We start from the raw sequence: 13649 nt of genomic DNA on the forward strand, positions 1-13649 counted from the left end.
AAAAGGTACATAAGAGAAGTTATGTTGGTACCTGGAATTGCAGAGAATCTACTCAGTGTTGGGCAAATGACTGAACATGGGTACTTTCTAGTATTTGGTGATTATAAGGTGGATATATTTGATGACAGAACTCTGACAAACTTAGTGGTTAGTGTGAAGCAAAAGGGGAACAGATGCTTTCCACTTGTGTTCAAATCAAATGATCACTTGGTACTGAAACACAATGTGCATCAGAGTAGTACAATGTGGCATAAACGGTTTGGCCATCTGAATTATAGGAGTCTGCAACAATTGCAGGAGCATGATATGGTTCTTGGATTACCTGAAATGCATGACAGTGAAGGTGTATGTCAGGGATGTGCATTTGGTAAGAATCATAGAGTATCTTTTCCGAAGGAGTCAATTTGGAGAGCAAGAATGCCATTGGAACTCATACACTCAGATGTGTGTGGTCCTATGTAAACACCAACCATGGGTGGAAACAGGTACTTTGTTACATTCATTGATGATCATTCGCGGATGTGCTGGATATATCTTTTGAGACATAAGTCAGATGTTTTTCATGTATTCAAGAAATTCAAAGCTATGGTGGAACTTCAAAGTGGATTTTCTGTGAAGAAATTGAGAACAGATAGAGGAGGAGAATTCACCTCAAATGAGTTTGATCAGTTTTGTGAAGCTTTGGGTTTGGAAAGGCAACTTACTGTTGCATATTCTCCACAACAGAATGGAGTTGCAGAGAGAAAAAACAGAACTGTAGTGGAGATGGCAAAGTGTATGCTTCACGAGAAAGGTCTTCCTTATAGTATTTGGGGTGAAGCTGTGGTTACATCCGTTTATTTGCTCAATAGATGTCCTACAAAAGCTTTGGAAAATGTGACACCTTTTGAGAAATTCAGTGGAAGAAAACCTGGAATTAAACACTTGAGAATGTTTGGCTCATTAGGGTATTCCCTTATTCCAGGAAATCTGAGACATAAGTTGGATGAAACAAGTGTCATTGGTATTTTTATTGGATATGGCACTTGTGAAAAGGGGTATAGATTACTCAATCCTGAAACGCAGAAAGTAATTCTCTCAAGAGATGTTATTTTTGATGAGAATGGTAAATAGGATTGGGATAAACAGAAGATCAAAGAAGTGTGCATTCCATTTACTGCAAGTGAATCTCCAGAGATGAAAGAAGCTGATGAGGATTCTGGTTTCATGGAACAAGTTGTTACTGAAGGTTCTCAGACTCAAATTACAGATTCTCCATTCATTGAGTCTGAAAGTGCTAGTGACTCAATTTCTACACCTCAGGTTGATCATACTCCTCTGAGATATAGAAATTTGAGTGAAATCTATGAAAGATGTCATGTGTGTATTGTTGAACCTGAATCTTATCATGAAGCTGCACATGATGAATCATGGAGGAAAGCCATGGAAGATGAAATGAGCATGATTGAGAAAAATAAAACTTGGGAATTAGTGAAAATACCATCTGATAAACCTGTGATTGGTGTGAAATGGGTGTACAAAACTAAGTTGAATCTGGATGGATCAGTTCAAAAGAACAAGGCTAGACTTGTTGCAAAAGGCTATGCACAAAAGCCCGGAATTGATTATAATGAAACCTTGCACCGGTTGCAAGGTTGGATACAATCAGAACATTAATTGCACTGGCAACAAAGAACAAATGGAAGTTGTTTCAATTGGATGTAAAATCAGCATTCTTGAATGGTGTGCTAGAAGAGGAAGTGTATGTCGATCAGCCAGATGGGTTCATGGTACAGGGAGAGGAAGATAAGGTCTACAAGTTACATAAAGCACTGTATGGACTGAAGCAGGCCGAGAGCCTGGTATGGTGAAATAGACTCATATCTTACACTCTGTGGGTTTAAGAAAAGCACCAGTGAAGCAACTTTGTATACCAATTGGAGGAAAGATGCAGAAATGATTATAGTATCCATTTATGTTGATGATATAATATACACTGGAAGTTGTCAGGAATTGATGGATGCTTTTAAATCTGATATGATGCTAAAATATGAGATGACTGATCTTGGACTCTTACATCATTTTCTTGGTATGGGAGTAATGCAAACTGAGGAGTATATTTTCATTCATCAGAGAAAATATGCTTCCTCTCTACTGAAGAAATTTGGACTTCAAGATTTCAAGTCAGTGAGTACTCCATTGGTTTCAGGTGATAAATTGAGAAAAGAAGATGGAAGTGGGACTGCAGATGAAGCTCAATATAGACAAATTGTAGGCAGTTTGTTGTATCTCACAGCAACTAGACCTGACATAATGTATGCTGCATGTTTGCTATCACAGTTTATGCACTGTCCAACCAACAAGCATTTTGGGACAGCAAAGAGAGTACTAAGATATGTTCGAGGAACTCTTGATTTTGGCTTGGAATACAAGAAAGGTGAAGGGGCAATCTTAGTGGGATTTTGTGACAGTGATTGGAGCGGTTCTGAAGATGATATGAAAAGTACATCTGGGTATGCCTTTACGTTTGGCAGTGGAATTTTCTCTTGGTCTTCGGTCAAGCAACAATGTGTTGCATTATCTACAGCTGAAGCAGAGTACATTAGTGCATCTGAAGCAACTACACAGGCTACTTGGTTGAGATTTGTGTTGGAGGATTTTGGTGAAATGCAAACAGTTGCAACACCAATGAATTGTGACAATACCTCAGCCATAGCCATCACTAAAAATCCTATCTTTCATCAGAAGACCAAGCATATCAACAGAAGATACCATTTCATAAAGGAAGCACTGCAACAAGGAGTAATTGAGTTGTTGCACTGTCCTACGAAAGAGCAAATTGCTGATATCTTTACAAAGGCATTGGCAAGGGACAATTCAGTTATCTGAGGGAAATTCTTGGAGTGAAATCAGTTCACAATTTAAAGGGGGCTGTTAGTGTGTAAATTGCGGTCTGATGTGGCAGTTGGTTTCTAGCTCATATTGCTAGGATTGTGTGTATGCTTTCTTATTAAGTCTCATAGGTCTTAACAAGTGAATGTATATGTGTCTTCATCTCATAGGATGTAAGATGGATGGCTAGGATTGGATGGATGTATTTTGAATACTGCCAAGTTTAATTGTAATAGCAATTAAGAGGAGTGTGAATTTTTCTGCACACTCATTCTCGGTGGAATGAAACAGTAACAATATGCAGAGTCACATTCTCTGCATTCTTCATCTCTATCTCACTGCATCATCTTCTTCATTGATATAAACCATCCTTGATTTCATATTACCTGTGAGTCATAGCTCACAGGGAAGATTAAAAATTTGTTCAAACACTAACATCACCCGCTCTTAAAGTTTAGTTTACAACAGTTCAATTAACTTAAAATAACTCAAGTTTGTTGGGCCGAACCTAGCCCGTTTAGCGGCTTATCTAATGCAACAACAATTGTAAGGTCTCATTGTTTGTCTCAAATTTATAATCAAACCCTAGAGCATCAGCCAAAGCCTTGAACTTGTTTATCTCAGAGCTTGCAACATGTAAACCGACCAACGCATCCGCACCACTTTCACCCTGGTAAGATGAAAACACAACGAAAAAAAATTAGCCTTGTGCAACAAGTTACAATAAGTAAAGTGGATTGTCAGCATAACAGGTACAAACCTGTCCACTGTAATGGAACAAGCTTATGTTCCAAAGGGGACTGAAAGCATCTAAGAACTTCAACAAAGCACCTGGCCTCGCTGGAATGGAAAACTGACAAAGGATCTCATTTTCGATAGAGGACGATCGACCTCCCACCTGATGCATATACCGGAAATTTATGGGATCAAAACCTTAACCGTGAACCATTTTGGAGAGGCAAATAAAGGAAACAAAGTATGGACGAGTCATTTCATAAATCTCATGTTATACATATGTTTAGATACATATATATCACATCATTACATGGGACCTGGGTTGATAGATAGAAGAAAGAAAGAAAACTGTTTGCTGGGGTAATAATTTGGTTAAAACAAAACTTTAAACATGACAGAGAGAACTAACAACCCTCAATCATTACACATCAAATTTTGTTCATGTTTTTGCATCGATTTGATTCTTTTAAAAACCGAGAGATACAATTGGTGTCTATATAATGAAAAAATAAATAAAGGTGAGGAGATTGATTACCAAAAATTGCATATGATCTTTAACTAGTTCCTTATTCGTAAGGTTAATCGTCAGTAGTTGAGCCGACTTCATCCGATCCAACATTTCTTCCAACTCCAAAACAGTTTGAAAGCCAACACTGCAACATATATATGACCATAGAGACTCAATGAATATGTGGAACAATTATACTACAAACTTTTTTAATGTTGGATTTAGTTGAAAACAATATTTTTGAACGACAAACTTTCATGTTAATAACATCATTTTCTAATTCATTAATATTTCTTACAGTACTGAGAGAAAGAAACATTAAGGATTTACTTTACAAGAACATAAAGTTAAAGAGTAAGAGGTCCTTGCCTGTACAGAATAAGGCCACTTTCTTTTTTATCATCATATCTGTAGTTTATCTCAAGAATATTCATTGGACCAACCTGCTAGTCAAATGTTGATATAAGCTAGCGTTCAGAATTGATGAATCAATGTTTTTTTTTTTTCCTTATGATAATGATAGGTAGAGTTTCTTTTGAAATACCAGTTCACAAAACTGTTTGAAGCTTCCACGCTTTTCTGGAACAAATGTTGCAAGGAAAACTTCGCGTCTCCTACCAACATCGGCTAGTTGAGATACCAATCTTAGTCTGTCAAAGTTCATGTTAGCTCCACTACTTATAGCAACAACATTTTCACCCTTCAGTCCATAATATTTGCAATATGCTTCTGCTCCAGCGATGGCTACAGCTCCTGCCGGTTCAAGTATGCTCCGTTTTTCCTCAAACATATCCTGCAACAGAAGCACACGAACTAAAATACAACTAAAGTAGGAGATTGGAATCTCTAAACACAGTCTAAGTAGAAGATATTAAAATAAAACATGATTAGTTGAAACTTTAATGAGTATAAATTAAGATAAAATTAAGACTCACTTTTATTGATGCACAAACGGCATCACGACTAACAAGAACTACTCCATCAATGAGTTCTCTGCATAACCGAAACGTTTCTTCCCCTACCTTTTTTACTGCTATTCCATCTGCAAATCCTCCCACTTTCACCAACATAATTCTCTGACCATGATGTATGGATAGTGCCATTGCGTTTGCATCGGATACCTCTACCCCAATTATCTTGACCTGCATGATTATGAAACCAATTAAGTCATGCAATCACCAAAGATTAATTGCGGACGAGCATCTTGATAAATGACTATGATTTCACATAAGAGGCTAGGATCGAGTGTGTGAAGATAGATCATTACATTGAGCATCAAATAATACACATTTAAAAGGAGATAGATATATTGACAATAAAAAACACTATCTTATTAACACTTGCCAACACATGCTACGTCATTCATTGGGCCAGATATATATCTTACACACACATACATATACCACACATACATCTACCACGCATACATATACGTCCTTGTATGAAATTCTGAAATCATTTCAAAAACATTGCAAACCTTGGATGGTTGTCCAATAATCTAGTGGGTATGGTGTTGGATTTTTACTCATACATTGAAATTTGAAACTTTCCCTCTTATAAAATAGTATAATAGTTTCGAACTCTTCCTCTTGCCTTAATAACGGTCTTTGTTTTCTTTTTTTTTTTGGGAAAAATCACAAACCTCGGGGCGAACTCTCTTGCATGCAATGGACTTTGAATTTGACGCAGAATCTCCATTCCTATAGTTCCTTGGCCAGCTATGACATCTGGGTGGTCAAAAGGGTGCACAAATATTAAGCCTTCATCTTTGGCCCTTTGTTGTGCATATGCTTGGGCTTCATCATATGAGTCACCCACAAGCACTACTTGTCCACCTAACTTCTCCACTGTTTTCCACTGAACAGAAAATTCAGGAAAACCCAAAAATCAGATTCTTGATAATTAGAGAATTGCATTTTAATCAAAATAGTTTTTGAGAATGGGCCAAAATGATTTGACAGAATTTGAGAATATATATTTTTGTCATTTTGGTCTTATTTAACGGAGATTTTTCACAGATGACCAAAATAATTGACGGTGGACAAACTCATGGAGCATTTTTACCTATTTTAAATTTCGAGTACCAAATTGAGGAGTTATACCAATTTCATGGACTATTTTGGCTAAAAAACTTCTAGAATTTTGTTAAACCTGTGTGTTTGAGAGAGAGAGAGAGAGAGAGAGAGAAGATGTCACACTTTGATTTCAGGAGTTGTAATGGGCATGACAATCAGAGCAGTGCAACCAAGTTTTTGTGCTGATAGTGCAACTCCTTGAGCATGATTCCCTGCTGATGAACAAATGACACCCATTGCCAATTGTTTCGTGGAAAGCTTTGCCATCATATTGTAAGCTCCTCGAATTTTAAAGGAAAAAATCTGCATGCATTATCAACTACCTCAATTAGATTCTTTTAGTATTAACCATGACAGAGAAAAAAAGGCATTTTTATTGAAATTTTAGGAAGTAGTACTAGTAGTAACTTCGTTTTAGTCAGACATACCATTTATATTAGTTGTTGGTTGAATGTTTTTAATGGCAACTAATACAATAAGGCTCTATGCAGCACAACTCTTACCCATCAGATTTCTTTTGAATGGTTTAGATTAAAAAGAGGGGTTGGGAGGGGACAGAAATGAATCTAAGTCCAAAAAATGTACACCTATTATGATATTATTGGACCGAAACATTAATGTGGTAATAAACTTGTTGATGCACAAAACCGGAGGTCTTGGAACAACGTAAATCCAACCGTGAATCTGCATGAAATGTAAATAACACAAGATGTATCGTGGTTCACCTCAAGGTTTGGGCTATGTCCACACTGATATTGTATTTATCTGAGAGGTGAGGGGAGTGAGGGAGAGAACCTTTGAATATGAGAGGAGGTGTGAGAGGGGTGAGAAGGCTTCAGAAATGACCTTCCCTAATTGTGACGGTGATGAGTCATTTTATAGAATAAGGGATCCTCACTTATTACATATTTGCCCCTTCCTTTATTACATAATTACATTTAAGTCTCCCAAATATTTGTACGAGATCTAAATACGGAGGCCCTAAGTATGGTATAAACAAAACTCATTCTATGTAAAACCTTTTCCTACTTAGGTCCTTTATGTCCAGCTTGCCTAATATATAGGTTTCAAAGAGAAATTATTCATATTAGTTAGAATTATTCTTGTATCTAACAAGATGTCGTGAACTATTGGGGCAAAAGAATCTAGGCAGGACTTGCTGTAATTTTGTCCCCTGGGACATGTGCGAATTTGGACTGCCTATCAAGCCAGAATCCAAATATATAGTAGCTGTTGTTTTTGTTTTAAATAATAACTAATAGAAATAAAGTATGTATACCTGTCTGCATATTTACACTTCTATTATTTGTTTACTTAACGAACCAATAATAAAGTATTTGGTTCAACGCTATAATCGTGCGTATATATATTTTATGGTACTATGGTTTAAAGATCCGTATTAGAAGATATTTTTAAGTTGTTTTAAGATTCAGAAAAGAAAAAAATCTATCATCCACTGCCACTCTATCATGTAATCTTTTATCGGATGGAGGTTAAGAAAGTTGAAGTTCCACCATAAAACTAATTGGCAATATGAGGAGTAACACAACTTTCTTATATGTCCATCAATGTGAGATTCATTCTCAACAAGAGAATACATACTATAGAGTTTTGTATACTTTAAATGGATTATAAACGACTTATAGCACTCAAACTGTGAACTTGACAACGTTTTTATTTTCTAGATAGAAACGATAGTAAGAAAATGAGAACTATACATAGAACCTCATACGTAGGATGAATCTCCTAACAACTTGATATACAAGCCCCTCGAAGCACCGTAGAAATGATTATTAAAACCGAACTCTATGTACTGATGTTAGTTTAGAACAAAAATTATTAGTGAATCCATATTTATCGGTTAACCTATTCCGACATAGAAAAAGTGATGACTAATTCACTAGACCCTCTAACATAGCGTGGACTAATTGAATATCATTAGACCAAATGGTTACAACTAGCAGAATGCATACGAGGAAATATCATGTGCCAAATGCAAAACTAAACAAAAGGAAGAAGAATATTCTCACAGGTTGTAGGTCCTCTCTCTTGAGCCAAATATTAACATGAAGCTTCTCAGAGAGCTTGGAAGCATAGTCCAATGGAGACTCAATGGCAACATCATAAGCTTTAGAGGTCAAAATCTTTGTCAAGTAACTCATGGCATCGTGAATATCATCACTACTTCCTTCTCCTTCCACTAATTTATCAGGCACTGCTCCAAGAAACCCACTCTCGTACTGTAATGTCTCCGGGGCCACTATCTTCAACTCCTGCGGTGTCGTTTTGAAGGGACCGAGTGGTAGTTTGGAAGGTTTGATGGAGATTACTTCAGCAGCTGGATTTGTTAGTATAGCAGTGGTGATGCATGGTGATTGGTTTATTATGAGGTGTGGGAAGGATGTTGATGATGAACTATGCTGCCGTACGTTTGTACGGAACAGAGGTGAGGAGGGTGAAGGAGTCAGGCTGCAGAGAGTCTCCATCTTTATAAAAAAAAAAAAAAATAATGAAACAGACAGAAGAAGAGAGACAGACGAATTAATAGAAGAAGAACTAATGCTACTATGTTTGTATATTTGAGAAGGATTTGGGAACTTTGGAGAGTTGGTATCATTATATAGAGCCAAAGCTAGCAAGCCACGGTAGCACAGTAACATTTCCTTTGTTTAAAAATTTAAATGAATTAATACTACAAACAAAGGGAAAAGGATTCTCGCCGGATCATTTTCATGGGAATCCTAAAGATTCCGTGATCATGATCGTTTATCGTACATTGTACGGTCAGAAATCATTTCAAAATTTAAAATTTAAAATTTAATATAAATAGTACCTAACGAAAACTAACCGCACAATATACGATGAACAGTCATGATCACGGGATCTCCAGGATCCCCATGAAAAAGATCCGGCAAGGATCCTTTTCCCAAACAAAATGGGAAAGAAAAATGATGCCGGGGATCATTTTGGACATTGATCCAACTTGCAAGCAAGTAAGAAAAGAAAGGGTAATCAAATGTGAGCTCTTGATTATATCACAATTTCAAAGAAATGTTTTTTTTTACCTCAGACTCATTAGAGAAAAACTAAACTTACATTATAAAACCAAACAAAATATCACAACTACTCAATAGAAAATGCTAGAAATGTCATATTTTTGTACTACATTTATGTATCAACTGATGTAACATGTCATGTATATATGTCATGTCAATTAAACCCACCATATTTATTACCGTTTGGATGAGTTTAAACCACGTCAATTAAATCACCCAAAGCCACCAATTAATTACGATTGGATTAGTTTAAATTTCGAGATATGTTTAATAAATAGACACAAATCTCAAAATTTAAACTCATCCAACGATAACAAGTCAGGTGGTAAGCATTACCACAACTTGAGGGAGAAATTTTTCAGTGTCGGTAACACGATTTGGTCACTAAGCGTAATAATACAATTGATTGGAATTTTTTTTTTCAAGTTCTCAATCAATTTGTGTTATTACACTTGATGTACCTGACCTTGTTCCTAACACACTGAGAAATCTCTTTACTTGAGGGTGGTGAGAAATACAGCCTTATTTCATTAAATGTTGATTATATGCATCACTTGCCACATCAGATGATACACTAACATGATATAAATGTATTAAGGGTGATCTACCTAACATTTCTCATAATCAATAAAAAAAAAGGCAAGTGAATAAATGAATATTCTTTTTTACAATTGATCTCATGAAGCAAAAATGTTACTTGTATCATATTTTTTTATGCCACATTTGTAATAGAGATAGAGCCTACAACACATGTGGGTCTCATTTCTATTAGAGATATGGTATAAATATGAAAAATATGATGAGTGTAGAATTACTCTCTCATGAAGTGTTTTACTCTAGAAAAATGTTAGAAAAATCACATTTTTGTACCCTATTGGTATATCATTTGGTGTGGTGAGTGATGTGCAGATGTTATGTCAATTAATAAGTTTATCCCTTTTGATATTGGTTATGCGTATTATTTATAAAAACTAAAGGCGAAGAATTTTTATAGCATGAATCGGTCATCCACGCAAACGAAGAAGAAAATATCGCAGTAGAACAAGCATATCACACGGTACACAAATACAACAACAACAACAACAACAAAGCCTTTTCCCACTAAGTGGGGTCGGCTATATGAATCCTAGAACGCCATTGCGCTCGTTTCTGTGTCTTGTCCTCCGTTAGATCCAAGTACTCTAAGTCTTTTCTTAGGGTCTCTTCCAAAGTTTTCCTAGGTCTTCCTCTACTTCTTTGGCCCTGAACCTCTGTCCCGTCGTCACATCTTCGAACCGGAGCGTCAGTAGGCCTTCTTTGCACATGTCCAAACCACTGTAACTGGTTTTCTCTCATCTTTCCTTCAATTTCGGCTACTCCTACTTTACCTCGAATATCCTCATTCCTAATCTTATCATTTCTCGTGTGCCCACACATCCAACGAAGCATCTTCATCTCCGCTATACCCATTTTATGTACGTGTTAATGCTTCACTGCCCAACATTCTGTGCCATACAGCATCACTGGCCTTATTGTCGTCCTATAAAATTTTCCCTTGAGTTGTTGTGGCATACGGTGGTCGCACAACACGCCGAATACACTATTCCACTTCATCCATCCAGCTTGTATTCTATGGTTGAGGTCTTCATCTAATTCTCCATTCTTTTGCAAGATAGATCCTATGTAGCGAAAGCGATCGCTCTTTGGTATTTCCTGATCTCCGAATAATGTGATACAAAAATAATGCGACCTTTCTAGCATTACTCTTTTTCTATAAACTTATGGTTCTCGGTGTATGAATTTTGTTGTACCATAGTGATCATTTATGATAAAAGCCATTTTAAGGTGAAAAAAGAAGATGATTCAGATGAAATGTGGGTTAGAGAAATTATGTTTATGGTATTTATTGTTAGGTATGTACAAAACGTACGGTTGAGTTTCTACATTTTATCATGGAGAGAGTGTTGGAAAATATTAATATTTAGGATTAGTTTATTGTTTGGGTTTTAGGCTTAGCTCGTTAGGATGAGGTTTTTGTTTAGGAATTAGGGTTTATTATAAATAGGATGTTTGTTATTCACTTGAAAAAAAAAAGTATGTTATAATGTAGTATCTAAGTGTAGTTATCTCGGCAATCATGTTTCTTTGTTTTTCCGTTGGTCAAATAATATTCGTAATTTGTAATCTATTTGTTCGTCTGTTTGTTATGTGTTGAGTTGATATTCAACTAAAAGTCTATCTGTTTGCACTGAGTAAAAGATGAAATGTCAAGCTATATTGTGTATGCTATAGGGGTGGGCGCGGGTTGTGTTGGGTCAGTTTTGGGCCAAAATTGAAACTAAACCGACCTAGTTGGTTGAGCCAAAATTGCAAACCGAAACCGATTAAGCAGGGTCTAAAATCGATCATGTCGGTTAATCGACAATGGCGGTTTGTTTGGGTTGGTTTTCGGTTTGTGGATGACGACGAAGTGGGAGAGAGCTATCATCTGGAGAGATTCACGATGGTGGTGGAGGAAGGAAGAATGGAGGACACAGCTGGGAGGCTACTACGTTAGGTTTGAGAACTAAATCTGAAAGTGAGAGAAAAGAGAGGGACAAAAAAAAGGCCATAAGAACAAACAGCCAAAACCAAAACGGGGCCACAAGAACAAACAACAAAAAAGTCAAGAAAAGTAAAGAAAATGTGCAAACTAGGCAACATAAAAGTCATCTTAGACATACATACAAAACACCACTATCACCACTAAGGTATTTTTTCTAATTAAATCAAATAAAAGCAAATGCACGGGTCGGTTCAGTTAATCAATGTCCAAGAATTATAGGAACCGCTCTTCAAACCTACTCTAGTCGGTGCGGTTCGATTTACTCATCCAAAACAAAAAATAAAAAACCAAACCAAACCGTCGATGCGGTTTGGTCAGTTTAGTCAGTTGTTATTTTTTAATTGCCCAGCCCTAGTATGCTATGTCAAGTAATTAGAATGGCTTTGCTTTGGTGCAACTAAGGACACTCATTTTTATACCGACATTTTGTAAAGCTCACTTCGTAATATATTTCGATGATCCAACCGTTTTTCTTTTAGATTTTCTCTCAAAGATCAGGAATACCAAAAATACCCAAATCCGAAACTTTATGACTATTGGATTAAGTGATAGTCATTTGATTGTTTCTTTGCATAACCGTATTTGTCTATTTTCTTTACTACAAATGAACGTGTTAGTTTTGGATTTGTCTAATATTTTGCAAGAATGATCTATGAATGATGAATTGAAATATAGACATTCAGATCTTTGAAAAGAGTTACGGAATGTACCATATAATATGGGTGTCAAAATGTGCATCTACAAATGAGTATCCCCCGATCTTAACACATATGTGTGTGTGCGAGTGTGTATTCATTTACTTCCGTTTGGTTGGGTGTCAAAAGAAAATGAGTGTGAGTTTACGGACAAAAATGTAAATTCCAGGCTGAATATGAACTTCACTAAAAAAATAGGTGTGTAAAGAGAATGCTAGTGCAAGATTGGATATGAACTTCACTAAAAAAAAGAAAGAAAGAGAGGTAGGTGTATAAAGAGAATGGTAGTGTTAAAAAGGAAATTATGGGTTTAAAGGTTTCATTTCTTGTTCTATTACTAGGGGGGGGGAGAAATAAGGTTTTTTTTTTTTTTTGGGTACATCGATATTTTTGCATTAAGAGAATGAGGAGTTTGGCTAAGCCACACAATGGGCAACCTAATTTAGTATCGAATTCGCCATCCACGAAATTTGAATCTATGATCCCTCACTTTTAAACGAAGAAGAATATAACCAAACTGTAATACTGAGTGACAAGTTTTTTTTATTCTACGGAAAATTAGGGTTTGTGTTGTGTGGGTGTTGTTCAAAAAATATTATCATAAATTTCTTTTTCCCAAAATATTATCATAAAGTTTAAGTAATATGCATTCTTTTATATTTTCATGTAATAAAATATAAAAAAAATAAATTAAATTGGTTATTGGTGGGTGAACTTAGACTCGGTTTTGTGTTTAAATAGAAAGACTATTCAGTTTCGCCACTGAAATCGATAGAGTCAATACACCGACTTTTGGCCAACCGAAATTATCAATTCATTATTCAATGAGGTCGATTAGTGGCACCGATGGGGACGGAAATTTTTTAATTATGATGGGAACACGGATGATACATCAAGTGTTTTTATGTAAATGGTGGAAAATTTGAATTTTTAAGCTATTAACATTTTAACACACATATCCAACCATTTACATAGAGACACGTGGTGTACTGCCTTGTATGACGGTCACACTGAAAAATCTCTCGATAGAGACTAGATCTTGGAACTCCTCGTGCACCAACCCTGCTTTTATTTCTTCTACCTTTCGCAGTTTTGTTGGGTTGCAAATATGCATATTTTAACACC

At 36.1% G+C, this 13649-nt stretch overlaps 1 pseudogene; it reads right to left on the reverse strand.

The window, feature by feature from the left end:
• Positions 1–3202: 3202 nt before the first annotated feature.
• LOC103413090 (threonine dehydratase 1 biosynthetic, chloroplastic-like) lies at positions 3203–8770 on the reverse strand (annotated as a pseudogene).
• Between the last annotated feature and the right edge of the window lie 4879 nt (positions 8771–13649).

The sequence above is a fragment of the Malus domestica genome, chromosome 11, assembly GCF_042453785.1.
Source record: "Malus domestica chromosome 11, GDT2T_hap1".
NCBI classification, from domain to species: domain Eukaryota; kingdom Viridiplantae; phylum Streptophyta; class Magnoliopsida; order Rosales; family Rosaceae; genus Malus; species Malus domestica.